Genomic DNA, 17635 nt, shown 5'->3' on the forward strand with positions numbered 1-17635 from the left:
ACAGAGCCACACTCTAGAGACACTCAGAAACCTGGAGGATGCAGTCTGAGGTCACAGGCTTCTGGGCTTAGGTCCAGGCAAGAGCCCATCTTTGTAAATAAATGCTTGTATTTCCTCCTTCTCCCCCCCTCCACAAGGGTGTAGCCTCTGTTGTTCTGGTAAACACATCTTTCAGTAACCATTTGCACTTCGCAAGACCCAAGAAGCAAACCCAGCCTCCTCCAGGAAGCCCTTTGGCTACCAAAAAGCCCCCGCTCTGTTCTCAAAACTGGTCCTGATCTGCTGCATGCCCTGACTGGCTAAGGGTCTGCTCTCTGCTGTAGCTACTGGTGGAGGACCTGGCAGCTTCCGGAGAGACAGGAGTGCTCTATTTCTTGACAGGGGTTGTGGGGGTAAGCAGTGTATACACATGTAAAAGCCATGGAGCTGACCAATTAAAATTTGTATACATCACTGCAAGTTATGTCTCAAATAAATAGATAACCAAAACTCTAGTCAATTCCATTTCATGGGGGTTTCATATGTGTCAGGGTAGAACGGTGCTCCACAGGGTTTTCAGTGGCTGATTTTTTGAAAGTAGATTACCAGGCTTTTCTTCCAAGGTGCCTCTAGCTGGACTCGAAGCTCCAACCTTTCAGTTAGCAGTTGTGCACATTAATCATTGGTATCACCAAGGGACTCTAGACAGACAGATAACAGGCAGAGATCCAAACTTTTTTTTTTTTTTTAATGGTCTATTCCCTGCTCTTGATGCCTAAATGGGCCATTTTAAGGTTCTTGCAAACAACAAGAATATACTATTTACTGGAATCACTTTAATGGTCCATTCCCTGCTGTTGATGCCTAAATGGGCCATTGTAAGGTTCTTGCAAACAACAAGAATATACTATTTACTGGAATCAGTGAATTTCCACACGCCTGTCTATCTGCCAGGTAGTTCCACTGGACTTAGGTCACCATCTGAGCTCATATTTGTAACACTATGCAGCAAAAGTGCACTAAGAGTCTGGTCCTGCCCTAAATAATGATACAGATTAAACAGAAGCAGATAAAAATAGCAGGGCAGCCTGGGGTGTTGGATGGTAAGGACATAAGGAGCTGGCCCTTCCCACGGTCGGCATTTACAAGTCTGGTAGGCTCCCAGACTCCCAGCACCCAGCCTGGGGCTCTGAGATGGCAAGAAGCAATATAAGCTAGGGAATGCATCCTGCTGGAAGGCTGCAGGGCTGAGCACATCTCCCTGCTCCGGGCCAAGTCCCGGTAGGAGAATCTCCATCGGGGCTAATCCGCCAGATAAGAAAACAGACAGGCTAAGTGTTCCTCCAAGGCCACACAGCAAAGCAGCAGGGCTGGGCTGGAACTGCATGTCAGTCACACTCACGGTCCTATGCTCTTCCCCCTCAATATGTCCCATAAGCAGGAAGGAGACACAGGACAGTATGGGATAAGAGGAGTCACTGAGTGACACAAATAGTTAAGTGTTTGGCTACTAAATGAAAGGTTGGAGGTATGAACCCACCCAGAGGCACCTTAGAAGGAAGGCCTGGTGATAAAAGGTCACGACCTTGAAAACACTATGAAGCAGTTCTATTCTGCACACATGGGGTCGCCATGAGTTGGAATCAATTCATCGGCAATTGTTTGGTTTCTTTTAAAGGTGACAGCACGACTTATTCCGCTGTTCTTTGAGGAGAGGGTGACACGTTTCACAGGCAGTGTTTGAGAGCAGACCCACGTGCAGCAGCTATGCCAGAAGGCCCTTCAGCTGCAGGCCCTGCACTTGCTCCTTCCTGGGCACAGGCCACCAGGGCCATGCCTCTGCTTTTGCCAGGAAAGCCTGCTGGATGCACCCTCCCCAGGCCCTGCTGGCCGTGCTGGGCACCGGGTGCTAGAGGCAATGTGAAAGGAGCTTGGACTGCTCCAGCTGTACAGTAAGAGCTTTCCAGAAACCTCCAGCTGTGCCTCCTTACACATCTCGAGGAGCCAGGGCTCAGCTGCAGAGGCTGTTCATATGGGATGCTTTCCCCCTGTTTTCAGAATAGCACCACCTTCACTGATCAGACAGAACGGTCAGTTTCCACGGCCCTTGGGAAGTGGATACCAAAAGAGGCCAGGACCCCTGTGCCAGTGGCATCATTAGGGGGTGTGTTAGTGGGGGTACAGACCTCACTAGGTGACACTGTCAGAGGGGGTGACATCAAAATGACTGTCTATAAAATTTCTGAGCCATTTTGAATTAGTTTTTGTGTATGCTGTTGAGATATGGGTCCTGCTTCATTTTTTTGCAGATGGACATCCAGTTTTGCCTGCACCATTTGTTAAAAAGACTGTCTTTTCCCCATTCGATGGACAAGGGGCCCTTGTTGAAGATCAGGTGACCATAGGTGGATGGACTTATATCTGGGTTCTCAATTCTGTTCCATTGGTCAAATATCTGTCATTGCACCAGTACCAGGCTGTTCTGACTACAGTAGCTGTATAGCAGGTTCTGAGGTCAGGCAGTGTGAGTCTTCCGACTGTATTCTTCAATAGTGCTTTACTTATGTGGGGCTGCTTCCCTTTCTATATAAAGTTAATGACTAGCTTGCTTTTCCATCTCTTTAAAGAATGCTGTTGGTATTTGGATCAGGATTGCACTGTATTTGTAGATTGCTTTGGCTAGAACTGTCATTTTCACAATGTTGAGTCTACCTATCCAAGAGCATGGCATTTTTGATTTATATAGATCTCCTTTGGTTTCTTGCAGTAGTGTTTTCTAGGTTTTGTATAGGTCTTTTACATCCCTGGTAAGATTTACTCCTAGGTATTTTCTTTTTTTAGGGACTAATATAAATGGTATTGTTTTCCTGATTTCCTTTTTGTTGTTCTCTTTATTGGTGTACAGGAATCCAACTGATTTTTGTATGTTTACCTTGTATCCTGCTATTCTGCTGAAACTTTCTATTAGTTCCAGGCGTTTTCTTGTGGAGTCTTTAGGGTTTTCTATGTATAGTATCATATCATGCGCAAATAGGGAAAGTTTTACTTCCTCATTGTCAATTTGGATGCCCTTTATTTCTTTTTCTTGCCTTATTGCTCTAGCCAGGACTTCCAGTACAATGTTAAATAGCAGTGGTGATAATGGGCATCCTTGTTTTGTTCCTGTTCTCGAGGGGAATGTTTTCAGCCTCTCTCCATTAAGAATGATGTTGGCTGTTGGTTTTGCATAGATGCCCTTTATCATGTTGAGGGACTTCCCTTCTATACCTATTGAGAGTTTTTATCAGGAAAGGGTGTTGGGCTTTGTCCAATGCCTTTTCTGCAACAATTGAGAGGATCATGTGATTCTTTTATTTATGTGGGGGATTACAATGATTTTCTAATGTTGAACCATCCATGCATATCTGGAATGAATCCTACTTGATCATGGTGTATTTTTTTTTTTTTAAATATGATGCTGAATTCTATTGGTTAGAATTTTGTTGAGAATTTTTACATCTATATTCACAAGAGATATTGGTCTATAATTGTCTTTTTTCGTGGTTTCTTTGCCTGGTTTTGGTATCAGGTTATGCTGGCTTCATAAAATGAATTTGGAAGTATCCCTTCCTTTTCTATGTTCTGAAATAGTTTGAGTAGTACCGGTGTAAGCTCTTCTCTGAGTGTTTGGTAGAATTCTCCAGTAAAGCCATCTGGGCCAGGGCTCTTTTTTGTAGCTGTTAGTTTTTTTAATTACCTTTTCAATCTCTTCCCTTGTTATGGCTCTGCTCAGGTTTTCAACATCATTTTGTGTTAGTTTGGATAGGTAGCGTATTTCTAGAAATTTGTCCATTTTCTCTAGGTTTTCAAATTTGTTGGAGTATAGTTTTTTGTAATACTCTGTTATGATCCTTTTTATTTCAGTTGAGTCTGTTGTAATGTCCCCCATTTCATTTCTTATTTGAGTTGTGTCTTCTCCTGTTTTTCTTTTGTCAATTCAGCCAGTGGTTTGTCAATTTTGTTGATTCTTTCAAAGAACCAACTTTAGGTTTTGTTGATTCTTTCTATTGTTTTTCTATTCTCTACTTCATTTACTTCTGCTCTGATTTTTATTATTTTCTTTCTTCTGGTGGCTGTGAGCCTCTTTTGCTGTTGTCTATTTGTTCAAGTTGTGTAGCTATGTTTTGATGTTGTCCCTTTCTTCTTTCTTGATATGTACATCTATTACTATAAATTGACCTCTGAGCACTGCCTTTGCTGTGTCCCCAAGGTTTTGGTATGACATGTTTTCATTCTCATTTGACTGTAGGAATTTTTTTGATTCCATCTTTGATTTCTTCTATTACCCAGTGGTTTTTAAGCAAGGTATTAGTCAGTTTCCATGTAATTGATTTTTTATCCTTGCTCTTCCTGTTGTTAATTTCTACTTTGACGGCACTGTAATCAGAGAAGATACTTTGTATTATCTCAATGTTTTGGATTTTGCTGAGGGTTGCTTTGTGGCCTAAGATGCAGTCTATTCTGGAGAACATTCCATGTGCATCGGAAAAGAATGTGTACTTTGTAGCTGTTGGGTGGAGTGTTCTATATATGTCCATAAGGTCAAGTTGGCTGATCATGGCCTTTAGATCTTCTGTATCTTCGTTGAGTTTCTTTCTAGATGTTCTGTCCTTTACCGAGAGTGGAGTGTTGAAGTCTCTTCCTACTACTGTGGAACTGTCAATTTTTCTTTTCAGTGCTATTAGAGTTTATGTATTTTGGAGCCCTGTCATTTGGTGCAGAGATATTTATTATGGTTATGTCTTCATGATGGATCATCGCTTTAATCATTATATAATGCCCTTCTCTGCCTTTTATGGTGGATTTTGTTCTAAAGTCTATTTTATCTGAGATTAGTATTGCCACTCCCGCTCTTTTTTGGTAGCTGTTGACTTGATATACATTTTTTCCATTCTTTTATTTTTAATAAATTTCCATCTTTGTTTCTAAGGTATGTCTCTTCTAGACAACACACTTATACTGTTTTTTTATCCATTCTGTCACTCTCTTTATGGGTGCATTCAGGCCATTTACATTCAGTGTAATTATTGATGGGTATGCGTTGATTGCAGCCATTTTGTAGTGCTGAGCAGGGGGAAGAAGGGTGAGGAGTGGAAAAGCATGTATCACTGGTTCCTGGGTGCTCTGTCTCCTGCTGGGAGCTCCGTGAAGCTGCTTTCCCACACTCCCCACCTGCCAATCCCTGACAGGAGTTCAAGATGGCAAATCTGTGCTGCGTTAGCTGATAGGGGACCTCTGCTCCATATCTCTCCCCTCTCTGTCCTCTGTCAATTTCTTATTCTATTCGGGCTTGGCCAAGCTCTTTATCTCTTCATTTGATGCCTAGGGTTCCAGGATTGACGTTTGTCTCTGTTTTACTTAGTGTTTTGGGTCTTTGCTCCAGAGGGACAGCGTGGTACTTCTGTCTATAGTGCCATGTTGGCTCTGCCTGTCTATAAAATTTTTGTGCAGTGTTTCAGCAGAAATTTATTATTTTTTTATAAAAATGTACGTGTAGTTAAATGTAACAACAAAAACATTTTTTCATAAGCCCAGCTTACATGTATCAATATACCTACAAGGCTAAAACTCTATACCAATTTACTTTTTGAACCTTCTTATGTCCTCTGGTCTGAGCTGTCATTATTACCCAATTACAATAATGCTTCAAATCATGTGCTTTTGTCTGCATGCGCTACAAGCATGCGCTGCTCTTTTCGTTGCTGCTAGTGTTTTTATAGTCATTGATTTTGTCAAATTCTCTGGTGTTTCAGTTACAATATTGTGGTAATTAGTATTTGTGAACTATATCAGTAACTTTTTGAGAATGAAGTAGCAATTAAAGGAAAAGAAGGAGTGATACACAGGAATTATGATTTACGGGTAACTTAAAAACATTACTAAGGATTCTGTATTGTCTGGTATGGGAGGAGGTTCATGGGGGACGGTGTGACACCAAGAGTTACTGCCCTGGGTGACAGTAACCCTAGTGATGCCACTGCACTGTGCCCAGTTGATCAAACATGGCCCCAAGACTTACTGAGTCAGAAACCTCAGGGGCCTAGGAACTGTGTTTGAATCTGCTGTAGAACCTAATGATCAGGTTTGGGAGCTATTGGACCAGCCTGGGGCGTCTCTGTCGCTTGATTACCACACATCCTCACTGCAGAGCCCCTCAGCTTGGCCCCTGCTCATGGACCTGGCAGAGACTGCGGCAGTGAAGCAAGAGCCCCCACCCCGTCAAGGTTCTCATTCCCAGCGAGGGCCTGGCTGAGGTTTCACAGGCTCTGAACCCCTGCGGGGGGCTTCCTACCCCATTTTCAATCAACCGCCACAGAAACACGCAGGCCATTCAAAGAGGACCTAAACAGTGCATCCACCCAGCAAACGGGCCCCATGGGGCAGGAGAGTGAGAGGCTTCCCACCATCTAGAAATCAGAGGAAGCAGAGAGAGATGGGAACTGTCTGAAGAACAAAGGAGGGAGAGAGAACAAACGTTATTAACGATCCCCGGAAAAGAGATGCAGAGATTTCAGCGCCTTCCCTTCTTGCATCTACTTCTGAATTTGACAGCACAGAATAGGTCTAACTTTCCTTCTGTGTGAGTTCACCTCTCAAAATGGATTCATGTCCTTGTGTTAAGGACAAACACAAAGACACAATCCTTTGTTTTCTTGAAGCGAAATAAAGTCAATCTGTGGCACACAGAGGCTGCTCAGTCAGGCAACATCTGTGTCATCCCCCCACCACTCACCCCACCACCATCTTGTCTCCTGAACTCTCTCCAGCCCATCTCATGGGGAGACAAAGAATAGGTAGGAAATATGGCGCTTTGGTGTCCAAAAGCCCCAGGGTCCTGTCCTCATTGGCCCCAAATGTTCAGTCTCTGGGGACTCAGTAGAGTACCTGGTCCAGAGGAGACAGATGCTCAATAAATGATGGATGGGTGGATGGGTGGCCAGATGGATGGACAGACAGGGTGACAGCACATCTCTGATCCAAACTTCTTCCTACCTGTTCCCCCGGGGGGAAGGAGGGGAAGAGAGTAAAGAGAGATGGGTTCCCAGCATCAGCCTCAGTCACTCAGCCATTCTGTAAGCAACCCATTCATTCCTTCATTCGTTCATTCATGAGCACCTTCTACAACCCAGGTACTCACTAGACCCCTCCCACATACAAGAACCTGTGCTGGGTGATGGGGGCATAGAGATAAAAGACCTGCTAAGACCCCCAGGAGCTCAGTGCCCAGTAGAGGTCACAGACACATGACAGGTCATTACCACATGGGGGGGTCCATGCTGTGATGGCCAGAGCACAGAAAAAGAAGCGAACTCAGTCCAAGTGTCAGGGAGGGTTTCCTACAGAGGAAATGCTGAGCCAGCCAGTGAAGTCAGAACTGGAATGAGCTAGGCAAAAGGCAGGATGGTGCCTCAGGCAGAGGAACTGCAAGTCATTCTGTGAGAGCTGGGGGTGGGGGGGGGTGCGTGATTCAGGGAGGAGAACTCAGGTGACTCTCTAGATAAGGAAAAAAACAATGTTGCCATCAAGTTGGTTCTGGCTCATGGCAACCCCGTGTGTATCAAAGTAGGACTGTGGTCCATAGGGTTTTCATAGCTGTGACCTTTCAGAAGCAAATCACCAGGCCTTTCTTCCAAGGTGCCTCTGAGTGGACTTCAACCTCCAACCTGTCAGCGGCTGAGCACGTTAATGGTTTGCACCACCCAGGGACTCCAGGTGACTAGGAACCCCTTGAGTGTTCAGCAGGGGTGTGCCAGTCAGAGCAGCAGAGGCAGTGCTGCAGGGGAGGGCAGAGAGCCAGGAGGCAGCAGGAGCTTGTCCATGGCTCCTGTAAGGAATCTCAGAGTGGCAGAGAGACGCAATCAGTGAGACATTTAGAAGGCAAAAATGCTTACACATTTAGACGCTTCAAGTGATCACTGTCTAGAGTGATGCCCAGATTCTGACCTTAGACACCCGGTCAATAAATTTCATGTCTGAGGTGAATCACTCTGTCTCTTAGAGCCCAAGTTCTTCACCTCTCTCAGAAGGCTGACACTTCAGGGTCATTATGAGCATGAAATCAAATCACACACATGGGCTATCACACCAAGCTACTGTGCCCAGGCTGCCCTCCCTCCCCCTGTGCCCCTCCTCCACTCCTTCTCACACCAAAGTCCACTGGCTGTCTGCAGGGTGTATCGGCCGGTTCTGTGCAGTCCTGCTCACCAGCCCACCCTCTGCATTGACCCAAGATCTTTGTCCTCGAGACAAAGCCCTTTACTGACATGACCAAACGATGCCCCCTTTTCCCACCGTCAAAAGGCAGGCTGGTAATGACAAGATGCTTTTCACCAGAGATGGGCACCTGGGGAATCAAAGAGTAAGGTCTGCGAGAATGGAACTGCAGTTCCTGACCCGAGAGCGTGAGCTGGATTTATGGGGGTTCAGCACAGCATGAGGTTCAAGTTGCATGAGGCAGGCTGGGGGATCCCTGGACAGACGCAGGCATGCATAAGCATGTCTGTGTACCACACACGTGTGTGATCAAGCATGGGCAGACATCACTTTCCTGCTGTGCTTGCCTGCTAGAAGACAGATGTCTAGACCAGGCTGTGTTCCGCAGCAGATGTGGTAGTTGACAGCTCTGACAGGACAAGGAGCAGCCCTGCCCCATGTGAACTGGTCAGTTCTGGTGACAGTGATTGATAGACCAAGAGCATCTCACCTCTCCAATGCAGAGGGCCGTGTCGATGCTCCCTGACACGACCACCCACCATGGCAGGCCACTGATGGGCACTGACTGCCCGGGAGCTGAGTACCCTGGGGTTGCTCAGGCATCCTCTGTGCAGCCAGCTTGGCTCCATCTCAACAGAGGATGAAACACAGGACAATGGGGCCGTTAGCTTCAAAGCCAAGCGATGTTAACCAAATATGGAAACAATCTTCCTCTCCAATAACAGAACTTTCCTGGTTCAAAATCAATCATTTCTCATTTTTTAATCTCAAGTTCGGCTTGTTTTTTTTAATTAGAAAAAACTACCAGGGTGGGCATAGGTCCCTAGGTGGGACAAAGGTTTTGTAATTGACCATTAACCAAAAGGTTGGCAGTTCGAACCCACCCAGTGGAACCATGGAAGAAAGTCTGGGCGATCTGCAAAGATTACAGCCAAGAAAACCCTATGCAGCAGTTCTACTCTGTAACACGTGGAGTTTCCATGAGTCAGAACTGGCTCGACGGCACCGGTTTTATTTTTTTAATCAGGGTGGCCATAAACAAGCTTCTGACATTCACTGTAGGACACTGTTATTTACAGCACCACCAGGTAACGAGGCTTCCACGCTGAACCAATCATCACAAGAGTCATGGGAATCACCAAGTAGAGGCGTTCACAACGGATGCAGCTGACCTCACCAGGGATGGGGGCTGCAGAGAAGGACGGGACTAAAGGCTAAACAGAGTCAGGAGAGCAGTGCTCTGGGCAGAGAGAATGGCCCTGTGCAAACGCCTCGGGGAGAAGAGCTTGGCATGTTTAAAATGCCAACAGGTGGGCAGCAGGCACATGCAAAGAGGAGGAAGGTCTGAAGATGAACTCGGGCCTGGGAGATTCTGGCAGTGTGCCGTGGGCGGTGCACAGGAGGGGATGCAAGATGACCCCACGTCAGACATGTAACCTTGCTGAGTCTGCTTCCTTGTCTGTTACATGGAAATAAGGAGGCACCAGAAGCAGAAATGCAAACATGCTGCAAGGTGGAGCTACAGTCAGTGCAGGGCAAAGGCGGAAGCCTGTGGTCACAAGGTGCTGCTTGATGATCTCTGTGCTCAGGTTGTGCGCTGGACCCAACAGGTGGTGCTCTGGGCCTTAAAAAGGGAATGGGCCAGGCTAGGTAGCCACCACGCACATCCATCATGTGCTGTGGGCCTCCCAGAGTCACACGCCAACAATACAGTCCTTAACAACCACAGCCTGACTCTCCAGGCCACTGGGCCCCACCTTGAGGAGAGAGAGCCTCAGTGACCAGCCTTCTCAGCCTGTGGGGGGCGGCATCTCTCCTTCCTCACAGAGGGGGGGAGCCAAACGTGCCCCTCACTCACCACCGCAGAGCACCGCAATCAAACCAGGCTGGTCCTGACCACAGGCTTCTGCTGACCCTTCGCTTTAAAGCAGCGCCCAATCCTGCTATCACCCAAAGCAACCACACCCCAAATGCTGCCATGACCAGGAGGAGGCTAGTAGTGCCTCTAGCGGAGAATTCATCACCCGTAGCATCAAAAACAAAGGACCAATGGACGGGGGCCATGAAAAGTCCACACCCTGGGTCACAGTCTGGGTGACTAGAGTTCGCGTTCTGACTGAATGATCTGGGCTGATTTCTAACAATGAAGAGACTGGATTTGACCTCTAGGTCCCTTATAGCTAAAGGCTCTATAATTCTAAAAATGTTCTGACTTGGGCGTTGCTGCAAAGACTCCTGAGGCAGGGAAATGGCAGAAATGTCCTTCATAGATTCCTTCCCCTAAAGTAACCAAGCAACCATTTAATCCTATCAAGGACTCAGCCAAGAAAGCACCATCCTCCCATGGGCAGAGCCTGTTGGGAGGCACCTTGCCACCTCCAGAGAAGTGGCTTGCTGCAAGTCTAATGGGTGTCTGGTGACCTGGCAGTGCCTGTAAAGGCCACTGCACAGCACCTCAGTGCTGCTATTTGCATAACAACAACAGGAAATGGACAAGCTGCCTTTTACATTTCAACTGTTGCTGAAACACAGAAAGAGTCAATCTGAAATGGTGGTAACATTTTAAAGGAACTTTCCCATACTTCATTTCATCCTTATAACAGCTGGGCCTGGACTTTACCCCTCATTTACAAAGGAAGAAACTGAGGCTCTGAGAAGTGAAGCTGCCTGCCTGGTACCTCACCAGCTGGTAAGTAGCAGAGCTGGGATGTGAACCTGAGACTGAACCTCTAAGCGTGCTCTGAGGTGGCCACATATCCTAGATGTTTCAGGATTTCCCAGTGGCTCTGAGTCCATCTTCTAAGGGTCCCTGACTTTCTGCAAAGGTACGCAGGGGCCACCTCGTCAGGGAGAAGGGGCAGCTGTGGCTGGGTGGGCAGAGAGCCAGACTCTAGTCTTGTCTCAACCAAAACAATTCTACTTCGGTGTGTTTTACATATCGAGGTTCGGCAGGAGATTGCTCTTGAGCCAAAGATTTTGCCACTAAATCACAACAGTAGAAACCACTGTAATATTGTCCCTAACGGTCCTTTCTTTCAGACCAGACTTGTGTACTGATTTGGATGGGCCACTGAGTTGGCATAACCATGTCATGCAGCTGTAATCCTCCAAGAGCAGCTGTCATCCCAGTTACTGTAAGATCACCAGGTTACAGCCGAGGGTGGCTGTCACAAAGCCCTCTGCATTCGTTTTCAGTCCCAGGCTGGGCCCGGGCTAGGTGCCGGGAGGTACAGGCATGAGTCCAGCCCAGCCAAGCCTGGCTAACAGCCCCAACAGCGATAAAAAAGAGCTGCCCTCAAGACCGACACTGGGGAACTCCTCCAGAAGGTGAAGAGAAGGGGGAAACCCCAGGTACGAGGAGGAGGAGGTGGGGGAACACAGAAGAAAAGAAAATTCACTGTGGAATCCCCAGTGGGAAGGGGGTGACTTACTGGCCTGCTACTCTCTAGGTTTATTTCACTCCACCAACCCCAAGATTTAATCAAGTTTGGCTTCTGGAGCTTCTTTTCATCCAAATCACCTAGAGAGCTTGTTAAAACATTTTCCTGGGCTCCACCCAGGGCTGGTGTGGGGGCTGAGAATTTCCATTTCTAAGGAGCTCCAGGGTAATGCTGTGCCAGGCACTTGGAGAAGGTCTTCGTGCCTAGGCTCACACTAAAATATTAAAGAGGCCCAAGTCCATAAGAAGGAGCCCTGGTAGCACAGTGGTAAGCATTCTAGTGCTAACTAAAAGGTGAGTGGTTTGAACCCACCAGCTGCTCCACCGGAGACGGGTGCAGCAGTCCGCTCTGTAAAGACTTACAGCCTTGGAAACCCTATGGGACAATTTTACTCTATCCTACAGGGTACGTTATGAGTGGGAATCGACTCAATGGCAATGGGTTTGGTTTTGGTTTGGAAGCCCATGAGAGATGGCAACGATATTTAGCAAGAAATGTCTAGGGAGAAAAAGCTGAAGGGGCACCTCCAGAGGTGGGGCTGAAGGTATGACGTTCCCACAGGGCTCCCGTCATGTTATCCCCTGGGGAGCTGTATTTCTAAATCTTGGGTCAGCAAACCCTGGGGCACCTGGCAGTGTGCCAGGGGCACTTGAAGCCACAGAATCAACTTAGAGTGTTGATTTTACCCAAATACAGGGAATAAAACATTATTTCTACACTAAAACACATATGGTTATTCTATGAAAGATAAATCAAAATTTGCACAACTGATTATGATAAAACGCGGTATTCCAAGAAATATCTGGCCTTGGCATCAGACCCTGGGTGTTCACTCCCCCTCTGTGCCCTCGAGGACCCTGAGTCAAGAGTCCGGGAAGCCCAGCCTTCAGAAAAAAAAAAAAATATATATATATATATATTTTAAGGCAGTTCATATTCAGGAAACAGCCTGTCTTCCCAGGGCGGACCGGGACCTGGAGGGGGAGGCTCCCTGTGTACCAGGGAAGCAGGCTGGAGAAGGGTGTGACGGAGCCAGGCCTTGTGAGCGGTAGGGTTTAGAAGGACGGAGGTGCCCTCTGACAGAGGGGTGTCCCAACCTTAAGGAACCCCTTACCTAATTGGTAAAACTAGAAGCCTCGGAGACCTGACCCTGGGGTGTGTATCTGGGGAAAAAGCTCAACAGAGTAAAAGCTCTGTATATGAAAAAGGGAAACCCTGGTGGTATAGTGGTTAAGTGCTATGGCTGCTAACCAAAAGGTCAGCAGTTCAAATCCACCAGGTGCTCCCTGGAAACCCTACGGGGGCAGTCCTACTCTGTCCTATAGGATTGCTATGAGTCAGAACTGACTCAACAGCAACGGGTTTGGTTTTTTTTGGTTTTATATGGAAAAGTCTCTCAAGCTCTCGGCTAGAATAGCATCACCCTACAGAAACACAAGGTCCACAAGCAGGGGCCTGTCTATGCCAATTATAGCACATCAGCCTGATGGAAAAGCACAGAATAAGAACGAGGAAGTCTATTTGTCAATTTGGGATCAATTTGGGAAGAACCAGTATAAAAACTAAAAAAAGCAAATTACAGAATGGCACACATATACCACGATGCCATTTTGGTAATAAAACACAAATATCCAAAGGCGTGTATGTCTCAAGGGAACGACTTTTACCTGCATTTTGAATTTTTCTATAATAACCACACATTGGCGCAGGGGTTAAGAGCTCAGCTGCTAACCAAAAGGCCGGCAGTTCGAATTCACCAGTTCCTCCTTGAAACCCTATGAGTCGGAACTGACTCCATGGCAACCGGTTTTTTGTTTGTTTGGTGAATCATATATTATGTGAGATATAATTACACGTGTTTCTAGAAGAATATTTCCAGAAGACAGAACTATTATGGCAGAACTTCATTTTCCTCAGAACCATGAAGTCCCTAAAATAAGAAGTTAAATATGAAAACTATGCACAACATGGAAAAGCCATTAGGACAGAACATGAAGTGAAAAAGCAGGGTACGAAAAGGCGTGGAAACACTACGTCTGCAATTTTGTCAGTGCTGGGCAGGCACTGACAAAAACCCCAGCAAATAAGGGAAGCACAGTATTGGGCTGGGCCAGTGCGGGCTTTTTCTATCTCTAAGCTTTCTCTAATGATGTAGCAATGTCGTCTTCTCAGTAATCAAAACCATGTTTAAAAGACAAAGAAAAGCCCGGCCAGCATGCTAAGCTTTGTGCTGGCGACTCCCATCCCTCCACGCAGCCCCCACAGTAGAGCAAGAGCACCCCGCTGTGGCCATAGCTGGGAAAGGCCAAGTCCTGTCCACCCGGACATAGTGGCTACTCCAAAAAGGCCCACAGCCAGGCCCAGTCTTGGCGGGGAGGCCAGCGCTGCTGCCTCTGCAGAGCACTGGAGTATAGGAGATGAAGAAAAACAAGCAAAACGTAAGCCGCCTGCAAAGAACAGAATGTTCCCCACCAAAGGGCGGCTGGGTAGGACAGCAGGAAACCTAAAGCAAGAGGGGTCAACAAGCTCACCTGGGTGTCCCCGGAGAGGCTGAGGGGAGCCCCACTTCAAAGCATGGCTTTGCCACACACAAGGCTCTGATCAGGTCCCTGCTCATTGCTGTCCTTGACGTTCCCTTCTGTGAAAGGGGGGTAATCCTAGTCCCGGCCCACCTCCCAGACTGCTGAGAGACGGGAACTCAGACCAGCAGCACGGAGGCAGGGTCCGGTTGTGGTTCTGCCGTCTGCTGGCTGTAGGCATTCACTCAACCTTCCAAACCTCAGTTTCCTCACATACAAAGTAAGGTTGATCCCAATATCGGCCACCTAGAGCACCATTTCCAACTGGACCCATAATGGATTGTGAAGGCAATTTAAAAAATAATGGAATAGAACAGAAAATAGAAGAGTACAACACAGTAAGGCTAAGTATGAGTTCTTTAAGCTTCTGTTTCAGTTTGCATCTCTCTCTCTGTATTATATATATATATATATGTATATGTATAGTATACATACACACATATCTCTCTTTATATATATACACATACATATCTCACTCTATATATAACATACACATACACACATATCTCTATGTATGATATATACATATGCACATCTCTATATAATATATATATATTTTTTCCTGTATATAATATACATATATAGTCTATACGTAATATATATATATCTGTATATATAAAAAAATATATATATTCACATATCTCTCTGGATATTATATATATATACACACACACACACCTCTCTATATTTATACGTATGCGTATACACCTCTTTCTATATAACATAGATGCAATGGCAGCTAACAACGATGTATATATTATACCTGTGTGTGTGTATACCTATGTATGTACTGGGTCACGATATACAATATAATTTTTACTGTGGGTCATAAAAAGATTTCAGAAATACCATCTTAAGAGAGAAAATGAGATGATATAAGCAAATGCTTGCCCAGGTCCTGGTATTTAACAAGCTCTCAGAAAATGTCAGTCGTTATTACTGATGGAGGTGACAGCGCTGACAGGTGTCTATTTCACGTTGCTCACGCAAAGAAAAACCAGGTGGGGCGGGTCCTAAGCCTATTGTGTTCCTCTGTAGGTGCTACGCTGGCCCACTATGGGATTCAGGAAAAGGTCTCTGGAGGGCAGAGCCAGGGGTAGGGAGAGCTGGGAGGCAGAGGGGCCCTGGCTGCCCGGTATCCCCCTGACCATCTGCTACTGGCGTCAGTAGGAAATGGAAGGCAGCACTTGCCAACCCCAAAGAGCATTTTCCTACCCAAAAAAGGAGCCACTTTGCTAAGCGTGTCCTTCAGCCAGAGACTGGAGCAAACCACCAGTCTGTCTCAGACTGGCATTACGTGTGGTTACTCAGAACAACAGAGAGCAGTTCAAACAAAGCCTTATCCTTACCAAAACAAAGCCCGAGAAGGGCCTGCAGGGTTGGGCAAGGCTGATAAGGGATCGCTATTATAAGCTTCTCCTGGCTGCTCTAGGGCAGGCCTTCTTCCCACATAACCCTGCCATCTTGGCTGCCCCCCAGTGGGGTCACTGACCCTGTCCAGTACAAGGCCCTGGTGCACAGAACTGGGAAGGCCTGCGTCTGGGGCATTTCACACACCTAGGGTCTGCAGACCCTCGGCCCCTGCCTGGTGACTTCTTAGTTGAGATGCTGAGATGCCCTGAGGGCTCTGACTGTGAATCCTTACCCTCCACCTGGTCTCCCAGTCTGTGGCCTGCCACCACACCCCACTCTCCAGTGCAGCACCCACTTTCCCACCTCTCACACATTCCACCAGGGGGACACCTCAGTGCTTCCTGAAGCCTCAGGATGACATCTTTCATGCTGACTTCAGGTTAACTTGCCCACTGCTTGACTCTTGATCTGCTCCAATCCTTTCTGTAACACGCCCTACAAGAGGCCTCAGTCACCTGCTGACTTAACATTTCAGTAACTCTAAGGTCTACGAATAATGACAGTGAAGATGCCATCTCTGGTCTAGGGTCTGATCCTACAGAGGCAGTGGGGTAGGGGCGTGGCTTTAATTGTAGCTAATCGCTAACATTTACAGAGCACTGACATACGCCTTATATACGTTAACCCATTTAGTCCTCACAAGAGCCCTAGGAGGCAGGTACTATTGTTACCCTATTTTTGTTAAAGAAAACTGAAGAGAGGTACACGTTGCAAAGACACAGGCTAGTAAAAGGCAGAGCCAGAACTGGCACCCAGGCAGTCTGGCTCCACAGGGCAAGCGCTTAAACTCAGCTCCAATCCCAATGTTTACCAGCTGTCTGACCTCTGGGAGGTAAGTAGCCTCCACATGGTTTCTTTAATCTGTAAAATGGGATAACAACAGCTACTTGCAAGACATCAGTGAGTTACAGTATGTGAGTTACAAAGTACAACGGCCAGCACACAGTGCTCAAGGCACATTAGTTACCACCTTGTTTCTTGCAAGTTTGGATCAACAACAAAAGGTGTGGGCCCTGGGAGTGGCTGAGTCTGCCTGGCTTCCCTCGGGGAAGTTAGCTCCTTCTGGGCCAGGAGGACCTGGCCATAACGTTTCAGCTGTGCCCATAGGAGGGCCTTGGGGGCAGATGTGTGGCTCTCTGTTCCCCTCAGCTGGCCTGCGCCCATCCTCACAGCCCAGCACAGGGATGATCACGCAGTGGGGACTCAGGAGCAGCTCACTGATTGGCTAGAGGCAGTCAGAGGGCCAGAAGTGGAAAAAAGACCAAGGCCACAGCTGGCCCGCCTCGCCTTCTCTGGTCAGTGTGTGTGCGCATGTGTGAAGAGACACAGTCCACGGGCCAGGGTACCCAGGGCTCACTCTGTCTTCCCGCAGTACATGTAGACGACGCCTCATGGGTCCCATGGGGCCTCCACTCAGACGATTCACAAAAGCCTAGCTACTGTCCTACAGGGAGGCAGGGCCAAGATAAAATCCCTGCTTCACAGATAGTGAGGATGCCCTGGATGGCACAAACGGTTAAGCGCTTGGCTACTAACCAGAAGGTTGGAAGTTGGAGTGTCTTACTCAGGTGCCTAGTAAGAAAGGCCTGGTGATCTACTTCTGAAAGATCACAGCACCTGAAAACCCTGTAGAGCACAGTTCTACCCTGACATACACGGGGCCACCAGGCGTCGGGATCAACACCATGGTAACTGGTTTGGTTTTGGTTTTACAGACAGTGAAACAAGACCCAGAGAGCTCAAGTCACACGGCTGGCAGCAACAGCTAGACGGAGAACCCAGGCCTCCTGCTGCCTGCCTGGTGGGTCCCAGCAGCCAGGGCTACTGTCACGGGGGGTGGCTGACAGGCCTCTGTGTGGAGCCAGAGGGGATGCCCTGTGACCCGGAGAGGGGCAGGCAAAGACCCCGGCGAAGTGGAGGCTGAGCAGAGATGCTCCTCCTGAGCACACAGGCCAAGGCCTGATGGCCAGA

At 47.3% G+C, this 17635-nt stretch overlaps 1 protein-coding gene across 6 annotated transcripts in view; it reads right to left on the reverse strand.

Annotated features, from left to right (window-relative positions):
* The window catches only part of HS1BP3 (HCLS1 binding protein 3), a 97143-nt gene that overhangs the window by 65730 nt on the left and 13778 nt on the right, over positions 1-17635 (reverse strand). The gene's annotated exons all lie outside the window — the stretch shown is intronic.

The sequence above is a fragment of the Elephas maximus genome, chromosome 12 (assembly GCF_024166365.1).
Source record: "Elephas maximus indicus isolate mEleMax1 chromosome 12, mEleMax1 primary haplotype, whole genome shotgun sequence".
In the NCBI taxonomy this organism is placed as follows: Eukaryota; Metazoa; Chordata; class Mammalia; order Proboscidea; family Elephantidae; genus Elephas; species Elephas maximus.